At 41.8% G+C, this 25769-nt stretch overlaps 1 protein-coding gene and 1 pseudogene across 1 annotated transcript in view; both read left to right on the forward strand.

The window, feature by feature from the left end:
• The window catches only part of MYO3B (myosin IIIB), a 368137-nt gene that overhangs the window by 263599 nt on the left and 78769 nt on the right, over positions 1-25769 (forward strand). The gene's annotated exons all lie outside the window — the stretch shown is intronic.
• Positions 420-5077, forward strand: LOC109489196 (annotated as a pseudogene).

Raw genomic sequence — 25769 nt, forward strand, 5'->3', positions numbered from 1 at the left:
TCTCTGTTCCAATGGACAGTGAAACAGAAGTATTTCTAACAGTGTGTTATATTGGTGAGCTGGAGAAAGTAGAGCCAAAAAGTGTTTTTTATGGATTCTCCCAGGTCAGAGGTCATTACTCTGTGGGCAGAAGGTCTTTATTCTGCAGGGCAGCCTGAACACAATCCTGCTTTTTGGATTCTCTTCATGGTAAAACAGGTACTGGGCCTCATTAGGTTAAAGCAGTTTTTCTCAATTGAGGACAGTTTTGCTCCTCTTCTCTCTGGGACATTTGGCAATGTCTGGAGATATTTTTGTTGTCACACCTTTAGGGGGTGGAGTCGTGCTCATGGCTTCTAGTGGGTAGAGACCAGGGATACTGCTAAACACCCTACCATGCACAGCACAGCCCCTCACAACCAAGTATTGTCCAGCCCAAAATGTCCCAAGGTGGAAAAAGCTTGGGTTTAAGGTAAAGCAAAAAGGGAGTATCATTTCCTGTTTACCCACCAGTTTCTAGTTAAGTAAAACTCAAAATAGGGGTGCCTGGGTGGCACAGCGGTTAAGCGTCTGCCTTCGGCTCAGGGCGTGATCCCAGCGTTATGGGATCGAGCCCCACATCAGGCTCTTCTGCTATGAGCCTGCTTCTTCCTCTCCCACTCCCCCTGCTTGTGTTCCCTCTCTCGCTGGCTGTCTCTATCTCTGTCAAATAAATAAATAAAATCTTTAAAAAAAAAAACAACTCTAAGTAGAGGGTCATAGCCCAGGGCCACCGTGCTTCATCATCAGTGTACACAGGAGCTGCTCAGGCCTCCAGAGGACAATGCCCCTGGCAAAATGTAAGCTCAGGTCACTTTAAGTCAGGCCGGCCCAGGCCATCAAGCGCTGGAGACTCAAGGAACTCCAAGGCTTCCAGTTCTTCAGGGACATCTCCATAACCTACCTTCTCCCAGAAGAGGTTTTCAGGCCCTGTCATACATGTCACCAGGAAGAGGACACAACCACAGGAAGGAGTGGACCATGGCAAAGGGAGGGTCTAACTAGAATGAAGCTTACCTTTCGTATTTTCCTCTAAATCAATTGAAGGGACTTTTCATTAAAAGTTTGCTCCAGGATTTGGAGGAAGAAGCAGATCATTAGAAACTTCTTTGCAAAAAGAAGTGGTTTTGATTTGTAATTTTAAAAAATATTTCTTAATTATTTGATATTTCTTACTAATATTTTTGAGACTTGACAAATTACATTATCAGTACTTCTCTAGTGGTCTCAAATTGTTGTTGGACTGCTTGTAAAGTAGACTGCTTTCCCAGTAGAACAGCTCATTGAAGGGTACTTGAGGAAATATTATAGGCCTATCACCTCATACTAGAATAGCCAAGTTCAGAATTTCTGATGAAGCAGGAAGACCCTTGAACTTGGTAGGTGGAAGACTTCGGTTCTGGTCCCAGTGCTGACATTTTCCAGCTGTTCGACCTTGGACAAGTCAGTAAACCAGTTTGGTAAATGGCTCTGGCTCCAGCCCAAGCCTGACTCCTCTCAACCTCAGCTCGTGGCTGACTTTATACGGTATCAGGGCGGTGCTGTGAGCAACTTCAACCTGGCTTCCCTGCATCTCAGACTCTCTCTTTCTCTTCAGCTGTTCTTTCTTCCTTTGCTCCCGTCTCAGAAGACTACAGGTCTTTTCCTTGCACAGGCTAACACCTTCATTCGCAGTCCTGTCCTACAGGCCCTGCCCCCATCAGTCAGCCCACTCTTGCTTTCACAGCTTTCTCTCTCTGCTGTCTCCTTCCATTTTGCTTATTATACCTTTCTCCATTCTACAAAAAAAGGCTACTCTTGGCCCTGGCCTCCCTCTTACTTTTACTGTCAGACTTCCTCAGATGGGCATCTGGGTCAGCCGCCTCATTCCCTCACCTACCCTTCCTCCTTGATCCTGAAATCTGACCTCTGCCCTCCCCGTGTCTCTGCAACTGCTCTTGGGAAGTTCAGCTCCCAGTTGCTAGAACCTCATCTTCATCAGACTTTGTAGCGCCCGTTCCATGGGCCGTGCTGGCCTCAGGTTGCCCTCTTCCCTGGGTGTTTGCAGACCGGCAGGCTTCAGGCTCTTCCTCTAAGATGCCTTGGTGTCTGTCTTCTTGGGCTCCATCCTCCTCATCCACCCACCATTGAAATGAGGCAGTTCTCCAGGTCCTTGACTGTCTTTCTTCTCTACTCCTCACCTGGTGATATCCTCTCTCACTGGTGTGTTCTGATACCAACTCTCAGCTCAGTGAGCATGGTTCTCAGGTCTCTGTTCTGAATCCCTCACTCCCATGCCCAACCCTGCTGGCCGTGTTTCTGATTCACACACCAGGGCCTCGGCAGAAAAGTCCCCACTAAAGCACCTTTTGTGCCTGACCCCCCTACTGTGGTGAGTTGCACAAACGCTCTCTGGTGACCTAGCCTAGAAACCTGGCAGTCAGTTTTTCTTTCTGGCAGTCAGTTTTGATCCCTGCCTCTCATGTAACCCCACCTCCAGTCATTTTCTTAGCGTCCTTCCCTGGTCCAGGCCTTCCATTATCTCATTCTCTCTCTCCTGTTTCTCTTCTTTACAGACTGGCTTTTATTTCTGACACCTGATCAATTGTCCTAAAGCATATTCTGACTTTTCAAAGAAGTTTAATGGCTTCCCATTTTAGACCAAAAGAGGTTCAGACGTCTCAGTGTGCTGTATCAAGGCTCTTTCTGTCTTGCTGGACTTTGTCTTCCAGACTCACCTCCAGCATGCCCTGATATGCACCCTGTGCGGTCAGACTTACTGTTTTATCAGCGCACCTACCTCTGTTCTCTCTGCTCATGCCTTTCCGTTCAGCAGCTAGCTGTCTCATCAAGACACATTGTCATATCCCTTTCCTCCATGAAGACCTCAGTTCTCTACAACATTCCTTGAACATTTGTAGTCCATTTTAACAGAACTACTCAAAATCCTGGCTCACGATGAGATAATGAACTTCTATCAGAATGTAAAGCAACACACTTCTTTCCTCATCAAGGTTTGCTGTGAAAAAAAATATCAGCTCAGCTAACCAGTGTGCTTGGTGATAAACTGATTTACATTCTGGCACAAGCTCCTTATGACGTTGTGAGCAGTAATGGCTCACAGACAGGGTCCTGGGCCCACACTTTGATTTATCACTCTGTCATTCTTCACATATTGCCTGGTGTTGCGGTTGACTCGACGCTAGCAGGTCAGCTTCTCGAAGGTGAGGACTGAGTCTTACTTCTCCCTGTTTCCAATACGTGCAGTAGGTACTCACTATGTTTGTTGAGCTGACTTCCAATGCCCCTCTTAAGGCTCAGATTTTTATGAAAGAAATGTTCTTCCTGCTCAATCTTGGGGTGATGGCAGCAACAATAGGATTGAGAATAATTCATCAGATAGGACAAGCCCGCTCCAGGGAACTAGGGGTCTCATTTTGCCCTCTGTGCTTGATGATCACTTTCAGTGCCCTGTGGATCAATCCAGGGGTCGATAGGAAGGAAACTGGGGGTGAGGGGGATGCCAGGGGAAGAGATGGGCAGACTAAGAAGAAAGCTAAGTCTTGCCAATGATGATGCTCTTAGCAGTAATTAACAGACCCTCCAACTAATATGTTTAAGCATCCCTCAGGATAGAGATCTAAACACAAAAATTCTGGTGCTGGTTCATTTGCTCAGGGATGTCATTAAGGATATGGGTCCTCTTCATCTCTTTGCTACTTGCCACGCATCAGTAGTGCCCCCATATGTGGTCACAAGGCGGCTGAAGCAGCGCTAAGCACTACTTCCTCAGATGGCAATGTCCAAAGCAGGAAGGAAGAGATGGGTGGGAAGGTGGCTCTCTTCGGGAGTCTCTGTCTGTTTCCCAGAAGTCTCTAGGACACCCCTTGCATCTCACTGGCCAGCGATTGCCAATTTGCAGAGGTGGCTCTGCCAGGGAGCTGCAAGGAAAGCTGGGAATGTGAGCATGGACATTTGCAGCTTCGTAGGAGAGAATGCCAGAAGAGTCCTGAAGGTGTAGTGATGGGAGCAGATAGGTACCAGGGGGAGATAAAGGGAAGGCAAAATCAGAGGGAAGAGTTCATAAGGAAGACCCAAACATGACAAAAAATATTGCTGAGAATAAGAACAATGTAATCATTCAGATTGACTCAACATTTGTTGTGAATCCAGGTCTTTTCCACAATGATCTCACATGATTCTCATTCTGGCCTTTTGGGTGGTATTACTGACTCCACGTTACTGATAAGTAAACCAAACCAGGGAAGGCTAAGATAAGAAGGTCCCACATGCTGGTCTAGAGACCAGTGCTGAGTTGGACGTATCAGATTTACCTACTCCTGCCCCTAATCAGCTAACTGGGAGGGTTACCCAGTGTCACACCGAGAATAGATGGCAGGTCTGGGTTTGAAATCAGAGCTTCTCCCTCCAACAATAAAAACAACTAACATTCGACATTGATTAACAAATTCCTGGGCACTATACTAAGTGTTCTTCATGTATTACCTTATTTAATCCTTATATAACTACCCGACAAAGGGCTGTACATTTTACAATCTCTGACATTAAGATATTACAAGTAATTCACTTTCTGGTGGCGGTGTCTGGAGAAGACATGCAGAAACGGCATCTCCACGGGGAAGGAAAAGAAGGAAAAACAGGTCATCAGCCTTGGACCTCGGGTAGCTAAAGGAGAAAATGTGTGTGGTGTCTGCCACATCTTTGCATCCTTCAGTGACACTTCTGTCCATGTCACCGATCTTTCTGGCAAGGAAACCATCTGCCGTGTGACTGGTGAGATGAAGGTGAAGGCTGACCCAGATGAGTCCTCTACCTGTGCTGCCATTTAGCTGCCGGGATATAGCCCAGAGGGCCAAGTCGCTGGGCATCACTGCACTCCTCATCAAACTCTAGGTCACAGGAGGAAATAGAACCAAGACCCCTAGACCCAGGGCCCAGTCAGCCCTCCGAGCCCTTGCCTGCTCAGGCATGAAGATCAGGTGGATTGAGGATGTCACCTTCACCCCACATCTCCGACAGCACCTGCAGGAAGGGGGGTTGCCGTGGTCGCTATGAATAGGATTCCTCAAATTATTGTTTTCTGTTAATAAGTTGCCTTTGTGGGAGCTTAAAAAAAAAAGATATTAAAAGTGATTTGCCAATGTGGCTTAGTAAAGTGACAGAATCAGGGTTTGGATGCAGGCCTTCTGACTCCAGAGCTGACACTTTTGAGATACTGTTACATTTCTGTTGCCAATCTAGGTTCCAGGCTCCAAATGCTTAGCCCATGGCTTTTTTCTGCTCTGTGTTCTTTATAACTGTCATTGTAACAAATCTTAAATCACAGCCAGCTAAGAAATTAACTCTGATTGGCATAACACTGTCATCCTGTGACTGGTGGAAAAATTCCAGCCCCGAAGTCTTGGGATAAAGCCTCGTGGAGATGATGCTCCCATCTGTATATCATGGGGGTGGAAGCAAACTTGGCTAAGGAGAAGGCAACTCCAGGTTGAAAGTAGAAATCAGTGGTTGGGGCGGCACTCTGCTCCACATCCTTCGCGAGCCTGTAACTATGTACAGTGAATGACAGAAAGGAAATAGTCTTTTATGTCATGGGGCTTTGTTCCCATGATGGTAATCCTCCATTTTAATGCTGATAAGTACAATAGTGAGGATTATGCTCCTTAATTTAATTTGGCCTGCATATGGCAAAGCTCTCGCAAGGCTTTTATTTGACATTCTTTAGCACAGCCAGCCTGTTGTTGTATAAAAAGTAGCCCCTACAAGGGAGGCAGGAGATTGATAATGCTGGTGCGCGTGTTTTCACCCGGCAGCTTGTAACACACCTCCGGAGAAGCTGCTTCGTGTGGGCCACTTGAGTGAGGATTCAGACTCAGAGTGATGGGATCTTCATGATTCAGGCAGCTCGAGGAGAGCTGGCACCTCACGAGAGGGGAAAATGGGCACATATTTCTCCCGTGTGTCATCCTTGCAGCTCTGGGGCTTGGAGCCAGTTGGGCTGACCTCAGAATCGATGAGCCAGAGAAACAGCCTCCCAGTCAGGGCCGACTGTGGGCCAGATTTTCATGTGGGCTGTGAAAGTACAGATTGCCACATATCTAGACAAACACTCTGCGTGGGGGGTCATTGCAGAAATATGTGGCACCACGAAGAAGATGAAACAAAACAAAACTTTTCTTATGTATCAGGAGGACATTTCCTCTCCCACCCTTCAGTCCCCATGCTCAGTTTTCCTTCCACTTCCATTTCACGCCCACAGGGGGCTAGTGCCCTCCAGCAAGCTTTCTAGCGCTGTGGCCAAGTCAATGCACCAAGGCATTAGAGGACCTTATATGGACCCCGAAGGAAGTAGGCAGCAGGTGTGGGAGCAGTGGTGGAGGCGGTGGCCTTCTTTGATGAAGCGCTGATGATGTGAAAGACACTCTGTGTGTTATCTCATTTTTTTGGAAAGCAGATGGGCCTTGGTGACAGTCCCGGGTTAAACTATAAGTCTTTGGGCAGGTTCCTTCATCTTTCTGAACTTCAGGATGCTGCGCTGCAAAACAGTAATGAGTGTGAGGATAAGAGATGATCTGTGCAAGGGAACTAGTGTAGTTCTAGGCGCATAATAAATGCTTAAGGGATGATGACCAGCTGCTGTTGCTTGTGGTGATAGAAGTGGTAGCAATAGTGGTAATAGTAGTAGTTAAAAGGTTACTGTAGGGGAACCTGGGTGGCTCTGTTGGTTATGCATCTGCCTTCCGCTCAGTTCAACATCTCAGGGTCCTGGGATCGAGCATTGTGTTGGGCACCCTGGTCACCAGGGAATCTGTTTCTCTCTCTCCCTCTGCCACTCCCCCTGCTTGTGCTCTCTCAGTCTCTCTCTCAAATAAATAAATAAATAAATAAAATCTTTTAAAAAATTAAAAAAAATAAAAGGTCACTGTAAAGCTAACCTGATACGAAGGGTCAAAACCCCTCTGGCTTTGCTCTAGGGCTTTAGACTAAAATAAACATTGAGGATTCCAGCACTTCAGAAACGTTGAACAATGCTCACTCTCTGCTTTAACTTGAGAGCCAAATTTTATTTTCTTGTGTTCCTGGCGGTTATCTCAGGGATAAATCTGAGGTTGACTTTGGGCCCAACTCACCCTTGCCAGTATGGCCAGGATTCCACTGGCACACCCTCAAATGATAGCTTTCAGAGCTCACTAGATTATTAGGGCCTTCTTAGAGTTTCTTGATTTTTAAAATATTAATTGGTCACATTTATTTTCGAAACCTTTTTGAAGCCAGAAACCTTATCACCAGCTGAAAGGAGCTGCAGGGAAAGAATCTGTTTTGAGTTATATTTTTCCTTGTGGATTTGCCTATGGCTGTACATAAATATTTATCTGAACTATTTCAACAAACCTTAAATCATCAGTGATCCTTATGCAAAGGAGCCTTTTAGAAGGATTGTGGATGTCAAGAATGTCAGCAGTCCAAGTTCTCTTTATAGGACCAGATTCCAGAGACCGGAGGCCTCTTTTAAAATATTTGGAGCTGTTTGGTGGTTTTCAATATGTCTTCCTGTTTCTGTATATCTGTTCATGCTATTCCTTCCGAATAGAATTTCCTTGCCAGTTCTTTCTTTACCTGTTGATATTTTACCCATTCTTCAAGGTATCACACATGTGGCACCTCCTTCAGGGCCTTGAAGCAGACTAGAGCTCGGAGAAGAACATCCCAGGCGGGAGAAAGAGTGAGCCATGGTCCAGAGGCAGGGTGTTCAGGGGGCGCTTTGGGAAGGTGAGGTGTCCAGTGGGATGAAGGCTGAGGGGGGAGGGGTGGGAGTGGCGGGATGCAGAGAGTACTATAACAGGCAATAAGGCAGATGGGACCCAAGACGTAGGAGGCTTAAAAGATGCACGAAATATTTTGGACCATATTCTGTAAGCTGAAAGATGTACACGTACAGTTTGGGTAGAATATGGTCTGCAGACATATTTTGTTTGGCCTGCACAATGTTTTTGAAATTCTTAATTAGTTTCCAACATATAAAAACAGATTTCATGGAATAATTCAGATTTCTGATGGCTTTTGAAAAATTGGAGTATCTAACAGCAGTCTGTTGGAACCGTGTAGAAGCTATCTTTCACTGATACCTTCTCATGGCCTACTTAATTCATGGCCTGGCCCCACCAGCCTCTGAGTCTGATTCCTGTCCAGTGTGTGCAGAGGCACCATGCAGGCAGAGGAAGTGGTTTAGGCTACAGACCCTGGAGCCAGATTGCTTCTGTCTGGGCTCAGGTCTGTGTCCAGCTAGCTCTGACCTTGGGCAAGTTAAAGCATATGTCTAATAATGGCACCTTCCTCCTATGGCTGTTGTGAGAATAAACTATAGGGAATGTTTAGAAGACTACCTAGCATGTAGTAAATGCACAAAAACGTTAACTGTTATTACTATATTCTACATGAGATAGTAAACTCCAGGGTTGAAACTGTCACTCACTTCTGAATGATACAACTAAATCTGGATCTAGAATCATGGGCCATCATAAGCATAAAGGTAATTGAGGAATGGATGAATGAATATGTGCTCTTTTAATTTTTATTTCTGTCAGATCCAAAGGTAAATTTAATTTGCTTGACCTCAAGAAATGCTTCTTATTTATGTTGAGTTTGACTTGAACATAATAATTGATTTTTAATAAATTAGGAATCTGGCTTTCTCAGAAACTTAGCAGAGCTAACAAAATAAGTGAAGGGAAATGTTAACATTGTCTCATTTTTCTATGATGGATCTAACTGCCTAACTCAAAAATAAGACCCAGATACTTAATTATGTGTTTTCTTTATGAAGCTCAATTATTGGCAGGTAGCTGTCTGTGGTTAATATCTTAATTTAGGATTGGTTCAGGGGCAGCTGGGTGGCTCAGTCAGTTAAGTGTCTGCCTTCAGCTCGGGTCACCATCCCAGTGTCCTGGGATTGAGCCCTGTGTCCGGGCTCCCTGCTCAGCAGGAGCCTGCTTCTCCCTCTCCCCCGTCCCCCCACCCGCTCATGCTGTCTCTCCCTGTCTCTCTCTTTCTCAAATAAATAATTAAGTAGTCTTTAAAAAAATTTAGTGTTAGTTTCTAGGAACCAGATGTAGTGAACTTAAGCAGAAATAATGTTAGAACACATTTTTTACTTGGGTTCTCTGACCACCCCCACACACACATGAGATCCACACTTCAAGGCAACGTTTTGTGCCCGGTGTCTCAGACAAACATGAAGCATCTTCAGAAATGATTTGGACAGCTTGGCATGAAAACCAGTTTCTGGTATGTTTGACATAGCTTGTGTATCGCTGAAGTTACAACACCACCCCATCAAGGCCTTTAATGTGATCACCTGAGGACATGAACACATTTGCCATTAGCAAATGATGCTGTCAGCAAGTGATGGCATGGGCTCTGCAGAGCTGACCTGCAAAGTTGGATACACTTTCTCTCTGGAAAACTTGAACATTTACAGAGAACTTTGGTCCAGTGACATTTAATTTGATTTGGATAAGTATCATCTAAAACTGAACGATGTGCTCAAGATTCTAAAAAGTTACTCTTTAACTTTGTACTTTAAATGTCAAATAACTCCCCTTTCTTTAAAAAAAATCAACTTTTTAGAATGATGATGCCTCTACATTTTCTAAAGAAATCTCCATCTTTCTTTACCTCTCTCCCTTTCCTTCTTTCTTTCCTTCTCTCTCTCTCTCTCTCTTTCAGTGTCTCTATCTCTCTCCTTATATAGTTGATACCTACCCCTCTAAAGTTCTGGTTTCTCATCTAAAGGACAATTTCAAGTAATGACAGAATCTGGCAAGTTCTTACCATTTTATTTTCCCTCGTTTACAACCTATGTATTACCCATTTTGTGAGTGTAGGAGAAAAGACAACCAGCTCAAATCGAAAATATTGCATGAAACAAAATTTGTGTAAACATGAATTCTGCATAAAAGTGTTTTATCATCAACACTTAAGGAAATCTAGATTATAATCCTGAGGTTAGAGGAGGATTAACTTCGTATATTTTCACAACCTTATTAATTTGATTTCCTTTTCTTCTCTGGGTTAAAATGAAAAAAAATATTAGTGTTTCTGCTCCAACTGTGTTTTGTGAATTCAGTGGCAGTTGGCTTCTACCTGTAAGGCACAAATATTCCAGCATATTTCCCATTAGCATTGCCCCAGTCACTTTAAACTAAGAAGGAACCTAAGCCAGTATTTGCCACGGAAGCTGTTGACAGTAGTAATGCCACACTTTTTCTGTGTGTATCTCAGTGACTTCTCAGGCTTGTCTCCTTGATAAGTAGACAAAACAGGAGGAGGGTTCAGTTTTTTTCTTTTCATCTGAATGGTGTAGGTCAGGAAGACAGGAATAGAGAGCTTTGGTGAAACAGGGCTCTAGCGACCGCTGTGATTGGGAAATTAGATAATAAACAGACCCTGTTACCAAGATTCTAATGGCCTAAAATCAACACAGTCTGGAGACACAGGCAGGAATGGCCTTCCTTGCTCTGGCCCAGACCTTCCCCGGAGAGCTCTTTGTGTCAACAGGAACAGCCAGCGCTCCTGGCCGGCTCCCAGCACTCAGAGTGGGGCTATCATTTTTGTTTGCTTTGCAAATATCTTAATGGGAAGTGGTTCAACACCACCTATGGGTTAATCTGAGGGGTTCTGCTTGGCAGCTGTTAGCTCTGAGAACCACATGGCTGCTCTCGGGTGGAGGGAGTCAGGCTGACGGTTAACTACCCAGCGCCAGGCTGAGGCATCTCCTTTGCTTATTGGATTTACTGACTGGCAGGAAGCACCTTGTTGTCTTTTATTTTTAGTTTGTTCCTCCTGGGAGTGTAAGGGTGTTATTCTCAGATCCAATTGTGCTTTTCCCTCTCAGGCAGGGCTGTTGTGTCCACTTGCTTCACTCGCGTGCCACATACTTTTTTCACCTAAGTGCATTCTCATAGGATCTAAATTTGATATTACACGTGGTGGTGTGGTGGCGGCGGAGGGGGTGGTATTGTTGCAGGAAGAAGGATCTGGTATGTGAGCCTGCCAGGAGGGCAGCGTTACAGCCCTGTCTTCACCTGGGATCTAAAGACTTGAATAGACACCAGCTTTCTTAAGAAGCCCTGCCCTGCTGTTCCCTTAGTTTCCTCCTCTCTTCCTGAGTTTGGCTTTCACTGGTCTTGACCCATGCGAATGCTTGCCTGGGTGACTTGGCCAACTCATGTTTTTCTGGATCTGTGTCAGGTGACATTGGCACAAATGAACTCTTTCTTTATGCTTTCTTCACTGGATTGCAGGCAAGGTTGGACTGTGGCCACAGTGCAGGTTAGGGAAGTTCCTAGACTGATGACAGACTTGTAGACAGTTTCCAAATGCTCCATTTGTAAAAATGCAGAAAGTTCAGATGACTTCATAAATCCTGGAACGAATGTCCAGCTACCCTCAGTAACAGCGCAGTCTTGCTTCTTCTTCTTCTTCTTTTTTTTTTAAGATTTTATTCATTTGAGAGAGAGCCAGACAGAGAGAGCGCAAGCAGGGGGAGAGGCTGAGGCAGAAGGAGAAGTAGATTCCCCACTGAACTGGGAGCCGGACACGGTACTTGATCCCAGGACCCTGAGATCGCAACCTGAGCCTAAGGCAGATGCTCAACCGGCTGAGCCCCCCAGGTGCCCCTGCAGACTTGCTTCTAAGACCATTTCCTTTCCCGAAGATTTCCACGCTTCTTTGTAGGGCTGCCTGGCACTTGACAATAGGGGCTCTCTACAGTCCACTAGATCTGCTACTAAGGGGAAGACCTTGATGAACTTATTTTCTCCATTTCCTCATCTTTATTTATTTTTTCAATTATTTGAGAGAAAGAGAGAGCACAAGCAGGGGAAGCAGCAGAGAGAGAGGGAGAAGCAGGCTCCCAGCTGAGCAGGGAGCCTGATATGCGGGGCTTCATCCCAGGACCCCGGGACCACGACCCGAGCTGAAGGCAGATGCTTAACTGACTGACCCACCCAGGCGCCCCATCCATTTCCTTATCTTTAAATGGAAGACAAAATGGCACAATGTTTACCTCACCAGATTGAGAAAGTTCAATGAGATAACATGTAAAGTACACAGCATCTCACCTGACACATAAAAAGCACTCATAAATAGTAAAGAGGGAGTTATTTTCGCTCTCTCCGAAGCACTCACCTTTCTCTGTGTAATTTTTGGTGTTCTACATTCTCTTCTGAGGCATTCATTTTGAAGCCTATGACTCTTAACTCTTTAAAGTTAAGCCACGGATGCCTGGGTGGCTCAGTTGGTCAAGCATCGGACTCTTGGTTTTGGCTCAGGTCACGATCTCAGAGTTATGAGATCGAGCCCTGTGTCTGGTTCCTGCTGGGCCTGGAGCATGGTTAAGATTGTCTTTCTGATCCTCCCCACCCCTCTCTCCCCGTCTCTAAAAAAATAAATAAAATAAAATAAAATAAATAAAATAAAATAAAGCCAATGCCGAATTAAGGACAATTTCAGTATCAAAGTAAATAATGATAATAAAAGCATATAATCTACTGAATAAAATAAAAATCCATTAATCTACATTGATAGAAAAAAATAAGGGAGGGAGTATAAAAGGGGGGAAGGAGTGTAAGAAGTGGTGAGGGAGAGAGGGATGGAGGGAGGAAAAGGAGGATGAAGAAAGGAAGTAACGGGGTGAGGTGTTTTTTTTTTTTTGAAATAAAATGTGAAATAATAAATGTAAAAGGAATGATGAAAACAGAAAATCATTGTTTGGCAACTACCAAAATAATCATTGTTTCAGACAAAAATCATCAGTGGATGCTGAACTATTAGGTGAAAGTTTAAGGGGGTAACAAGCTTTTTACGTAGTCACAGAGTAAATCTCCATGAGGTACTTAGTAATTACAAAAGGGCAGTGGGGTGATCTGGCAGACAGCACTTTAACCAAGTGATGAAAGTTAGCATCACCAATAATTGGACAAATTGCCAGCATGTGCCTCTGGATAGGATGCACTGAGAAGAACACAACATCACTTCTGTGGATTTCCTGCCAAATGTGCATACCCTGAATGTAATCATGAAGAAACAGCAGACAAACCAAACAGACAGACCTCTTCCAAAATTACTGACCTGCAGGCTTCAAAATGAAAGGCAAAGGATGACTGAGGAAATGTTCCAGATGAAAGGACACTAGAGAAACATGACAACTGAATGCAGTGTATGGTCCAGAATTTTCCTTTTCTGTAGAATAAGACATTGTTGGGACAGTTGGCGAAATCTGAACATTCGATATATTGGATGATAGTATGAATTAACGTTGATTTCCTGATTTCGGTTGTTGTACTATGGTCATACAAGAGGGTGCCATTGCTTTTGAGAAACACACACGGAAGTATTTAGGGGAAAAGGAACATCAGGTGCAACTGACTCTGAAATGGTTCAGAAAAATATTACAAGTATTGTTTTTGTGTATATGGATATCGGTATACACGTACCAAGAGAAAGAGAGCGTGGAGAGAGAGGACAAAGCAAATGTGTACTTTGCTACTATTTGGAGAATCTGCCCAGGACTACGCAGAATCCCTTCTGTTACTCTTTCATCTTTACTATAAATACGAAATTAAGTCAAAATAAAAAGTTAAGGGGCGCCTGGGTGGCACAGCGGTTAAGCGTCTGCCTTCGGCTCAGGGCGTGATCCCAGCGTTATGGGATCGAGCCCCACATCAGGCTCTTCCGCTATGAGCCTGCTTCTTCCTCTCCCACTCCCCCTGCTTGTGTTCCCTCTCTCGCTGGCTGTCTCTATCTCTGTCAAATAAATAAACAAAATCTTTTAAAAAAAATTAAAAAAAATAAAATAAAATAAAAAGTTAAAATTAAAAAATCAAGTCAGTGCTATTTCCCTCCTTTTGGCTGGGCAATTCATCAGCCACTTTCTCTTTAGATTCCACTCCCTCTCAATCCAGACCTAAATATGTATTTCACATCAGCATTGCCTTGCATGCGGTCTGTCTGTCCTTGAGCTTCCTCCACTGTGACACTGTTAATTACACAGTCTTGTTTAGGCTTTTTCACCTAATTTTTTAAAAATTCCCAGAGCTATTCCTCCCTACCCTCATGCCCCCTTCCTCATCTGTCTTTGGGCCTCATCATTTAAGGCCGTGCTCATCCTGCACTTTCTTTCAGGATTTCTTGCTTCTCTTTCTCTGAACCAAGCCTTGCTTCCAGAATTCAAAGAGGAAAATTGGGTTAAATACTCTCTTTTGAGGGTGTACTGGTGACAAGAGCATCATCCAAAGGATGTGGATGTTAGACTCGTCTCTTCCTCTGACTTGACTTGGACAAGTCACATCGGCCTTTCTGGGCCTCGGTTTTCCCACATACAGCATGAAAAAAGTGTGAAGTTTCCTTTGTCTCCACAAGTCTGTGTCCTGGCCTAATTCCGTCTTTAAAGTACCAGAACTGTAACTCAAAATTAACTCAACCCACAAGTCACCTTGTGACCCCGCCCAAAGGAGAGACAGATGTTACAGAAAGGAAGCCACCCCAGACACCTGTCATTATCCTTCTCCCGTCTGTCAAGCCTGAAGTTTCTTGGTTCGGGGACTTGTCTCTCAGAAGTACAGAATTACAAAGACTAATATAACACCTTGCTAAGTGTGTGTTTCTAAATTCTGACCATGTATATATCTCTTAATTCTTTTTAAATCCTATTGTCTTACATTTACATTTCATTCTGCCTAAAAGCACAAATGGAATCCTTTTGTCCCAGTTTGGCAAAAATTTTTATTTATATTTTCCCGATGAAGAATCTCAGGTACTGATTTGCCCAAGTTAGAGTTGCCATATTTAGCAAATAGGATACTCACTTAAATCTGAATTTTAAATTAACAGTTTTTTTTAGCATTATGTCCCATGAAGTATTTGAAAAAACTTATACCAAAGAATTATTTGTTGTATACTTAGAATTCAAAATACGCCATTAGGTGGGTGTGTTTTAGCACCAGCCCATGTGCTCTGGAACTAATATGGCATGAATATGTACATCTTTATCATAAATATATATCATGAAGTATGTTGCTAAACCTTTACCATTTATAGTAGTCTTCTGGTCTCTACATGCCATAACATGTAATGTGTTTTACCTTGTAGGAGCTTTTGCTTGAAAATATATGCAAAGACATCAATTCCTATTTAGTAAGGGCTTTGCTCAGATATCATCTACTGCAGCCATTCAATGTAAAATTGCAGACCCTGACTCCAACACTTCTTTTGCCCCTTTCTTGCTTCAATTTTCTTCTTTGGCACTTCTGTTTAATGTGCTAGCATATTTACTTATTTCTTTCATTCATTGTCTGCTTCCCCCACTAGAATGTAGGTTCTTAAGAGCATAGGAATCTTAGATTTCCTTGTTGCTGTATCCCCAATAACAGCAAGAGACAAAGGTACTCAATAAATATTTGTGGAACAAACGAATGGGATCTGGGAGGCTATTGAGGACCTTGTATTACACATGTAATATATGTTGTATTTATAGTTATACAGAATCTTAAGAAGTCTTTCCACCAAATTAGAATCTTGACTGGTACAGTGTATATAATCTTAATCCATGAATACAAGGTAAATAAAAGGTCAACAGGTCAGGGATCAAGGAGTATCTCTAGATAGATTTGGGCTTAATTTAATCTACTTCCTGGCAAGTTTTCTAGAATTAAATGTTAGTCGCTCCAAGCAACATTTATTAAGATCCCAAATATGATTGTGTGACTATCTGGAAGAGTCCAGTTTAAAAAAAAAAAAAAAAAAGGGGCTGGGAGACTGAGAACACAGGCTCTGTGTCCCCCAGATCTGGGTTTGGATCAGGATGTCTGGATGCCACCTAGGCAGGTTATTCCATCGGCCCAAGCTTCAGCTGTGAAAAGGAGGACCTAGGCTGCTAGCCCAGACACAAGGATTAAACGAGATGATCCAGTCAGATTCTCAGCACCGTAAAGTGTGTTCAGCCAATGGCCGTGCATTTCTTCGGGCCACGGTGTTCTTCCTCACTACTGCATCTGAACCCCATCCCTGGGTCTGAGGCCAGTTTTCTCTTAGCTCCCTTAGTTGCTGACAAAGAACTGAAGTAAGTTTTATGAGTTACTTTAAGTATGGGTTATTTTAAGGGCTCTTAGTTAGTGTCCTTTTTTTCCCAATAAGGCAAGCATTCTCAGCAGAATGAAAGGCCTCCTGCTCTTACCTTAGACTTGACACACGACAGCTGCCTGCAATAAAGTAGTAAAGGAGAGAAAAAAAAAAAAAGAAATGAGAATACAAGAACTGGCAGATTAAGGCCGTATGGGCTTATGGTTGGGGAAAAGCAATGAGGCAAACAAATATCAAATTTAAAGGACTCAGTGGGACTTGGGAAATTAGCATAAGTACACACATCTAACTAGTAGTGCTAACTTCGAGCAATGGTATTATGAAACATTTATCAGGCATTTTGAGCCCTTTTGATGAATTTGTCCTTGAGCCATGTTCTAAAACTTAAAATAATTATGTGTCCAAGAACAAAACATCCATCTAGTTAAGTATAACTTGCATTTTCAACTTACTCAGCGGTGATACCGATTGGGATACTGAAATACATGCTATGCCTTCAAAATCTTCGTGAAAGTTACCAAGTGGCCAGACCTAATGAAAAACCGATAATACAAAAGTTGTGATCATTCTTTCTTGTTTCACTTTTATTCCTGCAATACTGATGATTTTATTTTGCATGATTATTATTTGTTTTCACTTCTTCTGTACCCTTCATATTTCCTTCATGTCATATATTAAAACCCAGGAATAATGTTTCCCTTCTTTAGGAGTCAACGAATTCCTAAAGTATCCTAATTAAACTAGTAATGAGGTACCCCCCCTTTTTTTGGCCAAAGAGATAAGCAAAGATTAAAAAGACTGATAATACCCAGTGTTGATGATATGATGGAAAGTGGGTCCTTTCATACTTTTGCAGGTATGAATGTTAATTTTTGTTGCCTTTTAGAGAGGATTTTGGTGATATAATTCAAAAGCTCTAAAACAAGCAAAGAATTTGCTCACCCTTTGACCCAATAGCCTCGAATTAAGATTTATCCAAGAAAATAATTGGACGAGTACTCATAACTATGCACAGAATAATTCATGATCCCTTATTTATAATTTCATAAAGTTGAAACAACTTAAATATTAAAAAATAAGAGATTAATTAAATCATTTATGATAATCACCCAATATAATACTATCAGCCGTAAGCATGACATACGTGCACACTTGCATATGTGCGTATTGTGCGTAAAGACATTGAAAGATGCTTGTAACCACCAAACGTAAGTTAAAGTAGCAAACATATCATGAGACTTTGGTATATTATATGCATAGAAACACATCTGAAAAGATATACACCCAGATATTAACAGCAGTTATATCTGGGTATAGAAATTATCCCTGATCTTTATTTTCTTCTCCTTGAATATCTATTTTAGATAGTACAACAGTGAATATATGTTATTTTTTAATCAGAAAAAAATTCTTTTTTAATCAGAGAAAGGAAAAAAGGCAACGTTTTGCCACCAGTTCTTTTAGTCATTTACTTTGGGGAGAAAGTCAAAGATTACTACACTCTCATTGATTAGTGATTGGTGAATATTCAGACGTTTTGAGGATTTGGAGCATTTTCAGCAACTAAAATATGAAGAAGAAAAGACAAAACTGATGAACACAGCAATAGGAACAGCTCTGATATCTCAAAGCCAAGTGGCTTGTTCTTTGCTCTCCCTCCCTTAATCAAAATTTGATAAAGCTCACCTTCAGTAGAATTTGCAGACACTTTCAATTGGTCAGGATGTGACACTAGGTAAGTTATTTATAGTACCAAGTTTTCAGTGTGGTTATGCTTAATAGATTGTAGAACGTAGCACGGAGCCTCCCACTCTGCCCGGAGTGGAAGAGGTGGCCAGGGTGGGGAGGGGGCAGAAAAGGCTCTTGGGAGGAGCTGACACCCAAGCTAAAGGGTAGGGGTGCAATGGCCAGGTGGGCCAAAGAGGAGATGACATTCCAGGCAAAAGCACAGAAGTATGAACACAACCCTGAGGAAGTTCGGTGGGGGCTTGGCAAATGCTGATTTGTGGTCGTGGTGAATAGAAAACAAAAGCATTCTATGGGCGCCTGGGTGGCTCAGTCGGTTGAGCGTCCGACTCGAGGTTTCAGTTCAGGTCGTAATCTCAGGGTTGTGGGCTGGAGCCCCACGTCAGGCTCTGTGCTCAGCACAGAGTCTCTGAAGTTTCTCTCTCCTTCTGCCCCTCCCCTCCTCTCTCTCAACTAAATAAATAAATCTTCGAACACACACACAAACACGCACAAGCATTCTAGAAATCCTAGCTTTCTAAGTTTTTGTAATACAATATGCATTATCTTACACATTCTAGGTACCTTTAAACTTAACATGATAATTTGTGTTCTTTGTAGAACGTTTTCTTATCTTCCAATCATCTGTGCCTTCAAAGCTGTTTAAATAAACATAAGCAGTAAGAGGACTATGCAGTGACACCTAGCTGATGCCGATCCGGAAAGAGTAGATGCATAGTGACAATATGGGGAGATTCAGATCTGGTAGTGTTCCCCATTTATACCCCCAGCCTCACGGTGTTCAGATTCCGTATAAGAACTAAGTAAGAATGATTCAGGTGCCAGTTGGGGTTTGACCTGTGGCCGGTTTGTATGGAAATCCTGTTAACACTCAGGTCAGCACAAGATCTTTTACAAAGGGCAGTGTTCTTTTGTCTGATGTCATGTTTTAAATGTCTTTATTTACCTTACTTTGAACTTATTGAAACCATTTGCAAAGATTAACATGTTTTCTATTATCCTTTATGGTAATTTCCATAAGGAAAGTTGTATGACTTAATTATCTGAAATGTGCCTCCCTCAAGATTCATGGGGATCCTACGATATTAAAATATCTTGGTCTGAGCACATATTTTGCAGGGTGGATTGGCAGCTGCTGCTTGGGAACGAGAAATTGACCTCTTCTTATTAACAGCTTCATATACAACAGATTTTTTTTTTCAGAGCTATCAAAGAAGCAGGAACAAATTTGCTTGGTTATGCTGATTAGCCTTTCTCCCAGGGCTGCCATGGAAGACACGAATTTGCAATGAGAACTACTCCCAAATCTTAGATACAGCAGGAAGCTAACAGAAATCAACCCACAATGAATTAGCAGCAACCTATCCTGTTTGAAATTAGAATATCCTTTCAAGCGTGAACAACTAATGGGTTCCTTCATTTGTCTACAAGCCATTCTAAATTATCATTGATAAAAGATAAGATATAATCTTACAGAATTTATGAAAGGACAAAAACTGCAAAAAGAAACTTAAATGAAATTTATAAAATGGAGGGCCAGAGTGTAACCGGTGTGTCTCTACTCCCATCTAAGAAAGACGTTACTAATTCTAACCCTTAAGTAGAAAAAGGTCAGTTACAAGACTAAATTGATTGATCAGTGCTCAAAGAGTACTCTGCTTCCTTTGTTTTAATTCTAATGCATAAATCTGCCTCCAGATTGTTTCAACAAACTAGTGAGGGGGGAAAGTATGGTCCAGATTATACTACTCACTGGAAAATCACACACTGGCATTCTACTTTTCAAATATGACTCTTCTGAGTTTGGTTAATACAACTCCACTCTGAAAAAAAATCATCACCCCTCAGTGAACTGGCAAACTGAATTTTGGAGCCTCTTAAAGCTGAGACCCAGTTTTGGAGTGTGGTGACTTCACCGAGTGCTGCCAGCCCAGCATGACAAATCCAGCTGGCCTCATGGATCCTTGCTGTAGAAGAGAGATGCTGGGGCATTCTCAGCATCCGTGTACTCGGGAGCCAGCCTGCACCTGGCCTCTCATCCAGTCACATTGGGATCAGGGTTTAAGAAAGAATTAGATGTGAGTTTTGTTTGGGGGGCTTTTTCAGGGCAGATGCCCAGCAGAAGCACTGTCAGTAAGGAGTGAGATTTTTCTGTCTCCCTTGAACCCACAGCTGAGTGAACTGACTGCCGCAAAGCAGCAGAGCTGCCGAGCCCTGGAGGCAATCTGCTTAAGACTTTAGTCATGGATTCTGAGAGGCTGGAGGAGCCCTTGGAATATAGAAAGAATCATATGTAAACAGACACCTGCTTCGTATTCACTGATTCTGCCATTTAGCATGTGATTCCTAATGGAGGCTGAGGACAGTATTATAGTTTTTAATTTTCCTACATATTCAAAATAATCTCACACTTTAAAAATGAATAATTCCTGAGGCACCTGGCTGGCTCAGTCACTAGAGCATGCAACTCTTGTTCTTGGGATTGTGAGTTCAAGCCCCACATGGGCGTGGAGCCTACTTAAAAAAATTAAATAAATAAAAATGAGTAATTCCTTAATATCACCTAATACCAATTCATAGTCAAAATTTCCCAGTTGTCCTAAGAATGTCCTTTATTTTTATTTTTTATTATTTTTTTTATTTATTTAGACAGAGAGAGAGACAGCCAGCGAGAGAGGGAACACAAGCAGGGGGAGTAGGAGAGGAAGAAGCAGGCCCCTAGTGGAGAAGCCTGATGTGGGGCTCGATCCCAGAACGCTGGGATCACGCCCTGAGCCAAAGGCAGACACTTAACGACTGAGCCACCCAGGCGCCCCCCTAAGAATGCCCTTTATACCTCTTTGTCCAAGCCAGGACCCAGTTTATGTCATTATCTTGCACTGAGTTGTTATATCCCTAAATCTCATTTAGTATGTAATACTCTTTCGCATGGCACTGACTTTTTAAGAGATTGAGCCGATTATAGCTCACCTTCTATATTTGTTTGCTTGATTCTTTGCGATCTTAGTTTGTCCCTCTATACCCTGTCTTCTAGGTAAACTGTAAGATTTAAAGCTTTGATTATATTCAAGTTTAAATGCTTTTGACTGAAACAAAAAATAGAAATGTCAAATACTTCACATTGCCTCACAACCTAAGACAATGTTGTCTAGGCATTAGTGGTGCTAAGACTGGCACTGGATTAAGATGTACTGTTACCTTGCTCTCCTTGTGACTTGAAAGGACTCAGTGTGGAGGCGCTTTGGCATCATATGACTGTCCCATTCACTCTCAACCATTTCTCTGAAGGTTTAATGAGCTCTTGATAATTCTTGCATAAGTCAATAATTTCCCTTTGGAGTCTCCTTTTCTATGTCAGCAGGTTTTATGCTGCACTATTTTTTAAAGTTTTTATTTTAGTTCCAGTTAGTTAATATACAGTGTTGTATTAGTTTCAGGAGTACAATATAGTGATTCAGCAATTCCATACATCACCAGTGCTCATCAGGACAAGTGTGCTCCTTAATCCCCATCACCTGTTTAATCTGTCCCCACCCCCTCCCCTCTGGGAACCATCAGTTTGTTCTCTATAGTTAAGAGTCTGTTTATTCTCTCTCTCTCCCTCTCTGTTTTCTTCCCTTTGCTCATTTGTTTTGTTTTTTAAATTCAACATATAAGTGAAATCATATGGAATTGCTTTCTCTGACTTATTTTGCTTAGCGTTATACTCTCTAGCTCCAACCATGTCATTGCAAATGGCAAGGTTTCATTCTTTTTTGTGGCTGAGTAATATTCTATTGTGTATAGATACCACATCATCTTTATCCATTTATCTGTTGATGAACAAGTGCATCCATAATTTCACTATTGTAAATAATGCTGCAATAAACATAGGGATGCATGTATCCCTTTGAATTTGTGTTTTTGCAGGTTGGGGTTTTGCAAATACCCAGTGGTGCAATTGCTAGATTGTAGGGTAGTTCTATTTTTAACTTTTTGAGGAGCCTCTATACTGTTTTCCACTGTGGCTGTACAGTTTGCATTCCCACCAGCTGTACAGGAGGGTTCTCTTTCTCCACATCCTCTCCAACACTTGCTATTTCTTGTATTTTTTTATTTTAGCCATTCTGACAGGTGTGAGATGATATCTCATTGCAGTTTTGATTTTCATTTCCCTGATGGTGAGTAATGATGAGCATCTTTTCATGTGTCTGTTGGCCATCTGTACGTCTTCATTGGAGAAACGTCTGTTCATGTCTTCTGCCCATTTTTAATTGGATTATTTGTTTTTTGAGCGTTAAGTTGTATAAGTTCTTTATATATTTTGGATACTAACCCTTTATTGGATATGTCATTTGCAGATATATTCTCCCATTCCATAGGTTGCCTTTAGTTCTATTGATTGTTTCCTTTGCTGTGCAGAAGCTTTTTATTTTGATGTAGGTGCAATAGTTTATTTTTCATTTCATTTCTCTTGCCTCAGGAGACATATCTAGAAAGAAGCTGCTATGCCCAATTTCAAAAAGGTTACTGCCTGTGTTCTCTTCTAGGATTTTTATGGTTTCAGGTCTTACATTTAGGTCTTTAATCCATTTTGGATTTATTTTCGTGTATGGTGTAAGAAAGTGGTCCAGTTTCTTTTTTTTTTTTTTCACATGTTACTGTCCAGTTTTCTCAACGCCATTTGTTGAATAAACTGTCCTTTTCCTGTTGTATACTCTTTCCTGCTTTGTCAAAGATTAATTGATCAGATAGTTATGGGTTCATTTCTGGGTTTCCTACTTTGTTCCGTTGGTCTCAGTGTCTGTTTTTATGCCAGTACCATACTGTTTTGATCGCTATAGCTTTGTAATATAACTTGAAATCCAGAATTTTGATGTCTCCACCTTTTCTTTTCAAGATTGCTTTGGCTATTCAGGGTCTTTTGTGGTTCCAAATTTTAGGATTGTTTGTCTAGTTCTGTGAAAAATGCCGTTAGTATTTTGTTAGAAATTGCATTAAATGTGTAGTTGTTTTGGATAGTATGGACATTTTAACAATATTTGTTCTTCCAATCCATGAGTATAGAATGTCTTTCCATTTCTTTGTGTCATCTTCACTTTCTTTCATAGTTTTATAGTTTTCAGAATGTAGGTCTTTCACCTCTTTGGTTAGGTTTATTCCTAGGTATCTTATTTTTGGTTCAATTGTAATTGGTATTGTTTTCTTAATTTCTCTTTCTGCTGCTTCATTTGTGGTGTATAGAAATGTCACAGATTTCTGAACATTGATTTTGTATCCTGCAAGTTTACTGAATTCATTTATCAGTTCTAGCAGTTTTTTGGTGGAGTCTTTCAGGTTTTCTATATGTAGTATCATGTCATCTGCAAATAGTAAAAAGTTTTACTTCTTTCTTTCCTATTTGGATGTGTTTTATTTCTTTGTTATCTGATTGCTATGTCTAGGATTTTCAGTACTAGGTTGAATAAAAGTGGTGAGAGTGGATATCCTTGTCTTATTCCTGACCTTAGGTGAAAAGCTCTCAGTTTTCCCCATTGAGGGTGATATTAGCTGTGGGTTTTCATATATATATAACCTTTATTATGTTGAGGTATGTCCCCTCTCTACCCAATTTGTTGAGGGTTTTTAGTATGAACAGATGTTGTACTTTGTCAAATTATGGTGCACTATTTATGCACTAGTTATGACATGAACCAAGTCATTAGTTTCTTGATCCTCAGTTCGCTCACCTGAAAATGGTATAAAAAATGTAACCAATTCACATGGCTGTTGGAAGTGTTATATGAAATGACCATGTATCCATTCTTTGAGCGGTGCCTGGTGATGTGTATGCATGCAATAAGCATTGGTTATTTTTTCATTATTGTGCTTTTCCTTATTTTAGCAGAGACAGCTTATGGAGCATTATCATAGACTGCCAGTCTCAAGTCCTTGAAGCAAAAGACAGCATATCTGATAAATTCCTGCAAAGGAGTTGAGGCAGTTAGACTTTTGAAGAAAACTTATACCATTTTTTAAATTTATTTTTTTAAGGATTTTATTTATTTGAGAGAGAGAAAGAGCACGTGCATGAGCAGGCAGAGGGGCAGAGGGAGAGGGAGAAACAGACTCCCCGCTGAGCAGGGAGCCTGACTCGGGACTCAATCCCAGGACCCAGGATCATGACCTGAGCCGAAGACAGACACTTAACAGGCTGAGCCACCTAGGTGCCCCATAAAGGGAGATTGGAATTTGTTTCAAATAAGGGCTGCTCAGATTAGAATTTCCTAAGGCATGTTATAAGAACCAGTAGGCCTCCAACATGCTCCCTGGGAGAAGGGTGCCATTCTAAGATAACATCTGGGAAATGCTGTGTATTGTTTTCTCCTGGTGGTGTTTCATTGTGCATGGTATTAAGCTAAAGGTTCTGGAAAGCCTCTTGGGAAAGAAATCTGCTTTAATCAAGTATTTGCTTGATCAGGTATTTTCTAATCTATTTGCCTATGGACACTACCGATCCCACCTCCGCTTTTATAAAACCAAGTAATATATATTTATATTGAGCTGCCTTAGATTCTTCCAAAGATTTGAATGAGAAGGGGCTCAAACTGCTGAACTGACCCTCAGTGCAGACCTGGAAGATAACTGCCCCTGGCTTTTGGATCCTACAAAGCCATGCAAATAAGCAGAGTTCTTAAGAGGTTTCATTTCCTCTTTCATTTCCTCTTCCTCATGTTGGGGCAGGTAGGGCAGAAATTAGAGAGCCCATAGTAATGTGACAGCTAAACTCTCTTCCTTAGATTGTCTCCAAACCTTGCCAGGACTCCTGGAGGACCTCAGAGTCCATCTGTCCTTTAGGTGTCCCAGAACCATTGGGACTTTCCTAGGCTGACGGGAATGAGTTCCTTGGCCTGATACACACAAACCAAAGGCATTGAGGGTGTCGAGTTTCAGAGGAAGACAAAGGATTTGAGGTCAGACCAACAGGGGTCAATGTCAGCTCTGCCAGATATTCATCTGATCCCTGGCGAAATCCCTTACCCACTCTGAACTACAGTTTCTTCGTCTATATAATAGGGACAATCAAAGCCCTTAGCTCAAATGGTTGTGAAATTCTCATTAGATATATAAAAGCATTTTTAAAAATATGGAGTGTTATATAAAAGCTCATTACTTTAATATTAACGTTAAGGGTATTATTGCTGATCTTCATGGCCCATATTTGGGGGTCTAGTCATTCTTTTAATCATTCAACTTGTCACACTTGTCAAATATTCATTGACCACTTTGTAACATACCAGCCCGTAGGGTTAGGTGCTAATGTAGAGTATAGAATAAAGCAGATCCAATCCCTGCCTTCTTGGAGCTTACATTCCATAGTGGGAGACATATGATAAACAAGTGTGCACACAAATAAATATATCATTATAGTCTCCTCTCCCAGGTACTGATGTGATATTTTTTAAATGGGGATATTGCTTATACTCTCTGAATTGTTCACAGAAAATTAAGAAAATGAATTTATCAGTTTAAATAAAAAATAAAAATTTTGATATAGAACTAGAAGAGACCTTAGGAATGGTTTATCTCAGTCCCTTCATTTTACGGTTGAGGAAAACTAGAACCAGAATACTATAGAAATTTCCCCAGTCTCTCTGTGTGTGTGTGTATGTGTGTGTGAGAGAGAGAGAGAGAGAGAGAGAGAGGAGAGAGAGAAAGAGAGAAAGTATGTGTGTGAGTATAGAGAGAGAAAGGGATACCAGGGATCTTGACACAGGAGTTAGAACCCAGATGTCTCTTCCCCTAGTCAGTGCTTTCCACTCTTCTGGGGTCCATCTGAAAGGGCCAGCTTGTATTTTAACAGTGTATAATAATTACCACACTTTTATACAGTGGGTTTCAGTTAC

This window comes from Ailuropoda melanoleuca, chromosome 2, assembly GCF_002007445.2.
Source record: "Ailuropoda melanoleuca isolate Jingjing chromosome 2, ASM200744v2, whole genome shotgun sequence".
Classification (NCBI taxonomy): Eukaryota; Metazoa; Chordata; class Mammalia; order Carnivora; family Ursidae; genus Ailuropoda; species Ailuropoda melanoleuca.